Source organism: Triticum urartu, chromosome 4 (genome assembly GCF_003073215.2).
Source record: "Triticum urartu cultivar G1812 chromosome 4, Tu2.1, whole genome shotgun sequence".
Taxonomy (NCBI): Eukaryota; Viridiplantae; Streptophyta; class Magnoliopsida; order Poales; family Poaceae; genus Triticum; species Triticum urartu.
The window spans coordinates 32,475,455-32,484,611 of NC_053025.1; the positions used below are offsets into that span (position 1 = coordinate 32,475,455).

General features: G+C 41.7%; 1 long non-coding RNA gene across 7 annotated transcripts; it reads right to left on the reverse strand.

The window, feature by feature from the left end:
• Positions 1 to 3,471: 3,471 nt before the first annotated feature.
• LOC125550460 lies at positions 3,472 to 8,544 on the reverse strand. 7 transcript variants are annotated; one of them, XR_007301655.1, is made up of 8 exons: positions 8,395 to 8,544; positions 7,756 to 7,850; positions 7,525 to 7,638; positions 7,151 to 7,429; positions 6,988 to 7,041; positions 6,722 to 6,775; positions 4,104 to 6,326; positions 3,472 to 3,934 (listed from the first exon to the last, which is right to left on the reverse strand). It is a non-coding gene; the product is annotated as an uncharacterized LOC125550460 (long non-coding RNA). The 7 variants fall into 7 exon arrangements; XR_007301650.1 differs by having other exon boundaries at positions 7,756 to 7,919; XR_007301654.1 differs by having other exon boundaries at positions 4,104 to 4,924; positions 6,016 to 6,326; positions 7,756 to 8,544.
• Positions 8,545 to 9,157: the final 613 nt, after the last annotated feature.

The window sequence follows — 9,157 nt, forward strand, 5'->3', positions numbered from 1 at the left end:
CTTAAGTAACCCCTATACATTTAGAAAACAGGGTCACACATGAACACACTGAAATAATTCCATGAAGTACTATACTATAGCATCAATGATTTACTTGCTAACCTTTTGCCTGTCAGATATTATTGTGTATGTTCCAAATTTGTTACCACTACCAATGCAGCATCTCAGCTGAGTTAAAAACCAAGTCCAACTTTCTCCATCTTCCTTGTCAACCACATCAAAAGCTATGGGGTAGATGTTGTTGTTGCCATCCCTTCCTGTGGCAGCAAGAATTTGCTGTCCAGTGGTTAACTCGATGAAACACCCATCAAGCCCTGGATGCAGTAAAACATTAGCTACAGGACAAATATGACCCAAAATTCAGAACAGTAAATTCAACAACAATTACCTATAAATGGTCTGCAACCATTCAGAAACCCTTCCTTTGATGCTGCCAGATAATAGAACATGTACTTGAATCTAGGAGTGGGTGCAGGATTTTCTGGGTCAACAAATGTTGTTACAATACATCTGCTCCCAGGGTTTGTGTCAAGAACAGCTTGAAGATAATCCCTCAGTCTCAAGTATTGTTGCTTGTGGTCACCTTGCACCACATCAACAGCCTTCCTCCTTGCCCTATATGCCACACTTCTTGAAACATCAACTGAAAACTTAGTCTTAGTCTTTTTTATTAAAGCATCCACAGGAGCTCTAATGTCATCTCTCAATGCTGGTTGTACTGATTTGGACAACCACTTTGTAGTAACCTTTGTGTTCTCTGCACATGCTCCACAAGTGTGCAGCATATCACACTTCTTGATGCAGAAAGTTTGCTCATGAGCTATCTTAGAGGCACAGATATAAAAATCACATCCATGTGCTCTCTCTGAGCACCAAACAATAATCCTATCAGGGGCATTTATGTGATACTGGAAATTCCTCAAAGTCCTGATGTGAAAATCCCTAAGTGCATCTCTGAACACATAAACATTGGTGAAGCACAATCCCTTACAAAACTGTTCTTGTGGATCTGGAAGCTTTTCATTGAACCATACCCTTTCCTTCATCTTCTTCAACCTTCTCTTCCTACCACTTGGTAGTTTGAAAGCTCCTTCAATCTCATCTTCTTCATCACTAATTCCAGGATCACCAGGAAAACAAAATTCATCTGCTTCAGGAAACCAGTCTGGTTTTTCCTTCTTCTCAACCTCATGGTGTGATCTACTTGTTGGACCAGGATTTCTCACTTCCTTCAGCTTCTGGACCATTGATCTATTTTGTTTTGCAGCTTCTTCTTCAGAGGAGGAGCCTGTATGTAATTCCACATTGTTGCCATCTTCATCAGAAAGAAATTCAGACACATCAGTGTCACCTTCAAAATGGTTAAGGTCAGCTTCTCTCTGAAGATTGTTCTTCTTAAGCTCATCCTTTCTGTCTTTGGTTGCATCCACCAGCTTCGTGCAACTTTGTTGTGTGTTTACAATGTTTAGCAAAATAACTATCTCTATTTTCATCTGCATTAGAAGGTTCATCTGCTCTGACAACTCGTATGTTCACAATCTTTTCCTTATCTAATTGGATCAACATCTGCCGCACATCATCTTCACAACCAACATGCTCTAGACCTTCTATTCCTTTCTCCTCATCAACAACATAGTACATATAATCATCAGCTCCACAGCCCTCAGACGCAATAAGAGAAACCAGAGTAATATATGATAAGTCGGACTGGTAAATTCTTCTAACCACAGATTCTCTGGCTAGAAAATGAAACCAAATTTCCCACTTTGGGTCATCAATACTGCAACATAGATTAAGATAGTTATAATTAAATGGCCTGGACAATATTAAGATTTCTCACAGTTAACTGTTTTTCAGTTCTCTGACAGCTTGAATTCACTGAAAACACAACGCAATGTTAAGGTTGCTAACAGATTTCAATTTATGCACAAACAGGGTTGTAATCTGAATCTAAGTGTGCAACTAGCCTATATATCATGCTTCTAAAATTATCCTAAAATTACATAAACATTATGAGAAATCAGATGCCATACCTCGCTCCGCCAGCAGGACGAGGAACCTTGCGCCGGCCTCGACCTACGCTTCTTCTCGTCGACGGTACTACAACCGAAGGCGGCCTCACCGACATCTGGGACGGCTGAGATTGCGGTTGGGAAGGCTGTGGAACCACGAAGCTTGTGCTGCCTAGCCAGTTATCAACCTCCGAGAAGCCGGCAACATCGCCTCCCACCACGTTGGGGGGGGGGGGGGATGCCTCCAAGCGATTCGGCGCCGGAGTTTGCATCCACCGCCGCCATGAACGCCGCCGGCTAGGGTTAGGAGAAGAGCTCGGGGGAGAGTGAGGGAGCGTGGGGACGAGCGGCCCGGTCGGCCAGCTTAGTCCTGGTCCGACCAAGTGCGACCGCGACGGCCGGGTCTAACGGCTGTGAGGGAGCGCCGTTAGCCGTTACCGCTGGCGTCCACCTGACATGTGGGCCACTGCTGTCAGAAACGGGTTTAAACGCTCTAAAACGGTCAATTCGTCAACTTGGTAGTTTTTAGTCACGCGCTTCCAATTTTTTGGTAGTTATCAGCCACTTTTAAAAAAGTGGTAGTTTTGTGGGACGGAAGCCTCAATTCTGGTAGTTTTTTGTCAAACACTCCAAAAATCTAGTATAGAAAAAAGCCTAAATTCTAATAAGTACAGCTGCACTTTTTGACAGCCGCGAGCGCACACCCACGACAGCCACGCGATTGAGATGTTAAAATTACATAAAAATGTCATTCCTACCGCTAAAAATAAAAGACACAGAAGTCATTCCTTCATGAAACGAGTCTCGTAAAACCTTTTACTCGTATATGAGTGCAACACTAGATTATATTTAATTTTAGGGAGAAATATATTTTTCGTCCCTTAACTCTTTCAAAAGTATAGAAATTGTTTTTCAACTTCAAAACCAGTAAAACTTAGTCCCACAATTTCTCAAATCAGATAATTTCAGTCTCTCAACTTTTCAAACCAGATAACTTCAGTCCCTCGTACTGTTTACGATGGTTTTCGTCTGATGTGGACACGATTTTGACTAAAAACTTGACACGTTGTTCAGGTTTGACTGCCATGTCACTGTCCACTTCAGCGCCACGTTGTTCGGGTTTGACTGCCATGTCAATGACCGTGACCAAGCCGCCGTCTGTAGACTGTGGCGTCGCGTGTCGAGCACCACCAACACAGCTCAACCGCAACTCCCTGCACCAAAGACACGAACAACATATTTTTATGGGCACTAGATGACCCGTTGCGCCAATGGCGCAAAGGCCGAGTGTAAGCTAATTATTGTAAGAGCATGCATTAACATATTGTTATTCGAAAAGAATAGCTCATTCTATACGCAGTAAGTACATAAGATTGGAAATGATTCAATAAGTCATGTAGAAAAGGACTCTTTTGATCTGTTTAGATTGGATAGACAATCATGTAAAGGCCTTTGGATGTGCACTTAAAGGTGAAAGCATATATTTCTTCCATCAAGGTTGTTTCAAAAGCATACCACATAGCAGTATAAGTAGCAAATAACCGATAGCTAAATGCACAGGATGGTCTTAGGGGATTACATAAGATCCAAAAGGATGATAAACACGGAAGTCTTGGTAGGCATCTATACTAATACTAAGTTATATAACAAGGGGCTCTTGCAACTTGCTTATATTGAGTAGACGATCAGGCACGGTCCCTTGGAAGTGCATTTGAAGGCGAAAGCGTATACTTGCCCTTCGTTCATGTGTGCCTGACGGAAGAATTCGCTCCAGCCTTCAGTGATGGTTGCCCTTTTGTCAACACCCTTGATAAAGCGGGCCGTAAGAGCGGCAGTTCCGTCTCCAGTAGTGATTGGCAGTTCACCATGGTCAGCATCCATGTGTGGAAAATGGAACCCCTAGAAAAAGGAACGCTAAAGTACTGGAAATAATAGTAAAGGTTAGTCAGTACTCCCTCCGTCCCATAATATAAGACGTTTTTTGATACTACACTAATGCCAAAAAACGTCTTACATTATGGGACAGAGGGAGTATATCATTTTATACCATGCTATTATATGAAACCGGACAGAGTAATTGCAAAGGACTACCATTCTTTTGCCTTGTGTTGCAAATGTTTCTGTCATGTGGCACACATAGTAGTTATCAGGCGTGGTGGTGCTGCGGATGATCTTTCGTAGTGTACGGACATTATGGTTGTAGAGCTTAACTGTGTTGGGCCACACAATGTGGTGACTAAACTCATCTAAGTAGTGGATGCAGGGCTCACCTATGTTAAGTTGTACAAAGTTATATCTTTTAGCGGTTGTTGCGAGAGTTGATGAAATGAGAAGAGTAATGTAGCTCTTATCACCGAGAATGTACTTTCTAGGCTTTACATGGATTTTCTTGCCTTTGAACTTTTGGATTGAGTTTGCTTTCCGTGGGCGATGAATTTACTCGTATGGCTTATTGTGCTTCTGACACAGTGGTTCGTTTGTGTTGAATAGATAAGGAGATCATGGTAAGAGTTTGCAATAGCAAATAGAGGACAACATAAACAAACAGAGGGGCTAATTAGCTTGTGTGTACTCGTGAAAGGTAGAAAAGACTATCTATTGTATATGGTCAGTGGGAGGCAGTAAGCAGTGCTTGTACATGTAACAGCAAATAAATCAGAGCATTAATGAATAGCAAATAGAACACCTACTGGACCCTGAAAGAAGTTTGTTTTATTACATACTTGATCAACTTGCATGCATAAGTGATAAAAAAAAGACTGATCAAATAGCATGCATTAGTGCGGAAGAAGAAGAAACATTCCTTGCGATGTACAATCAATCATAAGTATGTTTTTCAGAATTATCATGGGTAATTGGTCACCGCTGGTATCACTGGTTGTGTCTACCTCCTCTTGTTTAACAACTGTCATCTGGAAAGAAGTAGTAGAATAATTAAGCTGATTTATCTGACTGTGGTTTTAGCTTGGATGACTAACAGTGATGCATGTGTCTTAATACGGTGAGACTTCATCCATTGGTGGTAAAAGATGCTCATTATATTTTATAAATAATCCTAATCCTCAAAAATCTTATTTCTTCACGTGTGAGGTGAAGTATATCGCTCAATGCCAAAGCCACCGGCCTTGTCGTCATTGGCGGTGGGTGAAATCGATGGCATCCGATCGAACCCAGTAAGCGGCGGATCTCTCTGGCCTCATCTTCAAGGTCTGTGAAGAGCACAACGCACTCGGCATTGCGGATGAAGATCTCATGGTGCTTGACCATGCGAGTGCTCTTCATGGACTCAAAGATTGCCCAATTCTCGAAGACGATATTCAGTGAGACAAAAAACTGTATGGGAATAATCAGGATGGGATAGTGCTTTTAAGCACTATATCTAGAACCAGAGCCATGGCAAAAATTATGGTGATTTCATATGTAAATAAACCTGAAAAAATAGCAAGATGACTCAGACCGAAAAACAAATCTCTTGACAGTGCTCTTTGGCAAGTGCTGCAGAAATGGATAAAACTCAGTCACAGTCTCTATACCAACGTTTCCTGTAGGCTGGGTGTAGTATAAAGATTTTGGGAGCTATAGTGTCTTTCAGCATAGCATCTAAAATAATCCTTGGTGGAATGTGTACAGGATCCATTAGGAAATCCTAAGATGATCTTGTAAGTGTTAGATTATCGCTCATAAAAAAAGCTATATAAGGTTAACCTGTACATCCCCGCAAAAAAAAAGGTTAACCTGTACATGCTATTTATCTCTTATAATATCTATCTTTGCAAAGGAAAAAAATGTAGAATAAAACCAAATATCATCTATGGAATAAAAACTTAGTACCGTTATCTAAAATAGTACATCATAAATCATCTATCCTATCATCAGTATGCAGTATGCAATATATCATTTGTCATAGCTGGAAAGAGACCATGCATCATAACCAATATGGAGAAAGCAAGGAAGGGAATGGGCACACCAGGGACCAACGACGTTTATGTGATGAGGTATTTACCAGAATGGAGATGGTCCGGGACCTAGAAAGAAAAAAATAGAAGCAAAATATGTGTAGCTTAGCTGAATGGGGGAGATGATTCCAAACTTGCAGATTCAGAATTAATGGGAATGCTTCCCCGTCGGCGGCGGCCACATGACCACAGCCTAGGTGTCATGGTCATCTTGAGATCGAGCGATGACCGATCGTTCCTCCCACATCAGTGACCACAGCAACGCAGGGGATAGTGCCATCTCGCGATCAAGCATAATGATGGCCACAACCCTAGGTCAAACACCGCTACCTTGGCAAGTCCGCTGACCACAAGGTACCTTTGTTGCAAAAAATAACCATACGACATGGCACAGGATATTGCGCAGACATGGCAGCCAATCACAAGGTCGTGAAGGATGACTATAATGTATTAACACTGCAGCAGTTAAGTTTCTATGAGTGGAACAATGAAAAATTATTATATAAGCCTACTTTTTTTTAGGGAATTATATAAGCCTACTTAATCTAGTCATGATCTATAACCAAAAGTAGTTATCTTATCAAAACAGGGAGGCACACTCTCACATATCAGTTCTTAGTAATTATAGAATGCCCATTATATATTAACTGAAGTAAAACCAAGCATGTATGTACAATGAATTTCAGGAATAAAAACTTTTTGGGAAATTATAGTAGATCCTAAACAAAAATAAAATACAAAATAGAAAGGTACTTTGACATGGCCTTCCATCAGTGTATTCATTTGTCTTCTATTGATCACCCACACCTGAAATGAAAATAAAAGGATGGCTTCTCATTTTGGTCTAAAAAATTAGATCAACAAATGATAAATGAAAATTAATGTTAATAATTATGTAACTGCAATAAATATGGCATCAGGACCAAAAGATGCTCAAATAACATCAATGCCTAAACTGTAGTAGCATGCAGATATAACATCCTTTTTGTCTCATAAACCAAAGGAAGTTCAGAATATACCATCTTAAATTGGTGTGAGCGCCTTGGCTTGCATCATCTCCTAGTTGACCTGAGCTACAAATGCAATACAGGTCAATACTCTGATTTCATTGACCCTATTTTGCACAGGTCAATACAGAAGGAACCAAATCAGTCAATAGAGATACTCTGAAGAAATGCTTACCATATTTTTACAGAGATGCAGAGGGAGAGGGAGCGGGAGAGGGTCTGAGTCTGATGGTGCAGAAGAAGCCGGAGAGGAAGACGACCATGCGGTCTGCGCCTGCCGAGAAGAGGCGATTGTTTCCGTTCATGGCGCCGCCGAAGTGGTTATCGGGGGCAGACAGGATGGGAATCTCCGCGTCCGCGGCGTGGGGGTGCTGCGGCGGCCACCTCGTCCTCTCCACGAAAGCTTCATGTCCTCGTCCATCTCTCAAGTGTGGTGGTGCCCATGCCTCTCCTGCTGAGAGTTGAGGAGCGGCGAAAGCCTGGGTTAGGAGCAGCTATGGCAAGAGCACAACGGGGCAAGATAAACGGGGAAGGAGAAGGTCGATGTACCTCTGCAAGGAGCGAAGGAGAGGGGCTTGAGTAGCAGGCTGCACCCTTCCTGACGAAGAAAGAACGCCGGTCGACCGACGGCGCTCCTCGCACACGCATCTGCACCTGCCGCTCCTGGGTCGAGCCGGCAGGTTCAGCAGGAAAAATGGTTGAAGGATGCAATAAATGGCATCTCAAATTTTGTAGCCCAAGAACAAACATACATTTAGATAAGAAGAATTGAACACATACCTCAAAGGGAAGCATGACGAACATTGATGTTATCATGGGAAATATGCAAAGAGCATCAAGGGTCGTTAGATCTGTAAGCCATGGAGCTCCAGCCCCTTTTAAAAATGGAACTTTCTCAACCACGTTTGATATCTAGAAGCATGACAGAAAATTGAAATGCCTGCCTGAAATTATCAGTCGAATGCTTTAGACTTGAAAGAGAAGGAAATCACAGTTCAAAACCTCTGCACGAAAATAACCCTTGCATACACCAGTACAACAATGAAATACCAACATGTGCTCAGTTCCAGGAGCCAACCAACAAGTTAACCCAAAGCTGAAGCGATTAGCATCTTGTAGAACGATGGGCAAATATATACTAAGATATATACACGATGGTTGCTTTCTTGATACTTTCTTTTTCTGAGTTTACCTCTTGAATAATGACAGGATATGATTTACTATTTGAAGTGAATAGGTTTTTCAGCAGTAGGCAAATAAAACTAATTTCTTACATAGATCAACAGAAGTAAAAGAAAATTATAATGAAAAGCTACAACAACAATAACCTCATATCTGAAGTGTCATTCTTGTCCATTGGTAAATGTAGAATACATAGAAGGATGGGCATGAGGAGAAGGAGAGTGGAAGGAAAGGTACCAGGCCGATCTCTTTCCGATGAGGTTCAGCTGTGACCTGGAGGAGAGGCAGGAGGAGAGGCAAGAGGAGAGGCGGGGGAGAGAAGCCTCTGTCGTTCGTAAGACCATGGCCACACTGATCGGCCGCTCGTCATCGCCATTCTGGATGCATCTTGATCACCTATCTGTGTTCCTGATAAGGATTATGAATTCTCTGTTGATCCTGATATAATTACTTTGGTTGAATCTGATCCTTTTTATGGCTATGAATCTGAAACTGTTGTGGCACATCTTACTAAGTTAAATAATATAGCTGCCCTGTTTACTAATGATGAGAGATCGCGCTACTTTTATATACTTAAAATATTTCCGTTCTCATTAAAGGGTGATGCTAAGATTTGGTTTAATTCTCTTGATCCTGGTTGTGTGCGTAGTCCCCAGGATATGATTTATTACTTCTCTGCTAAATATTTCCCTGCTCATAAAAAACAAGCTGCTTTGAGGGAAATATACAACTTTGTGCAAATTAAAGAAGAGAGTCTCCCACAAGCTTGGGGGAGGCTTCTCAAGCTACTTAATGCTTTGCCTGATCATCCTCTTAAGAAACCTGATATACTTGATATCTTTTATAATGGACTAACTGATGCTTCCAGAGATTACCTGGATAGTTGTGTTGGTTCTCTTTTCAGGGAAAGAACACCGAATGAAGCTGAAATTCTATTGAATAATATGTTGATAAATGAAAATAATTGGGCACCTCCTGAGCCAGCCCCCGAGCCAGCTCC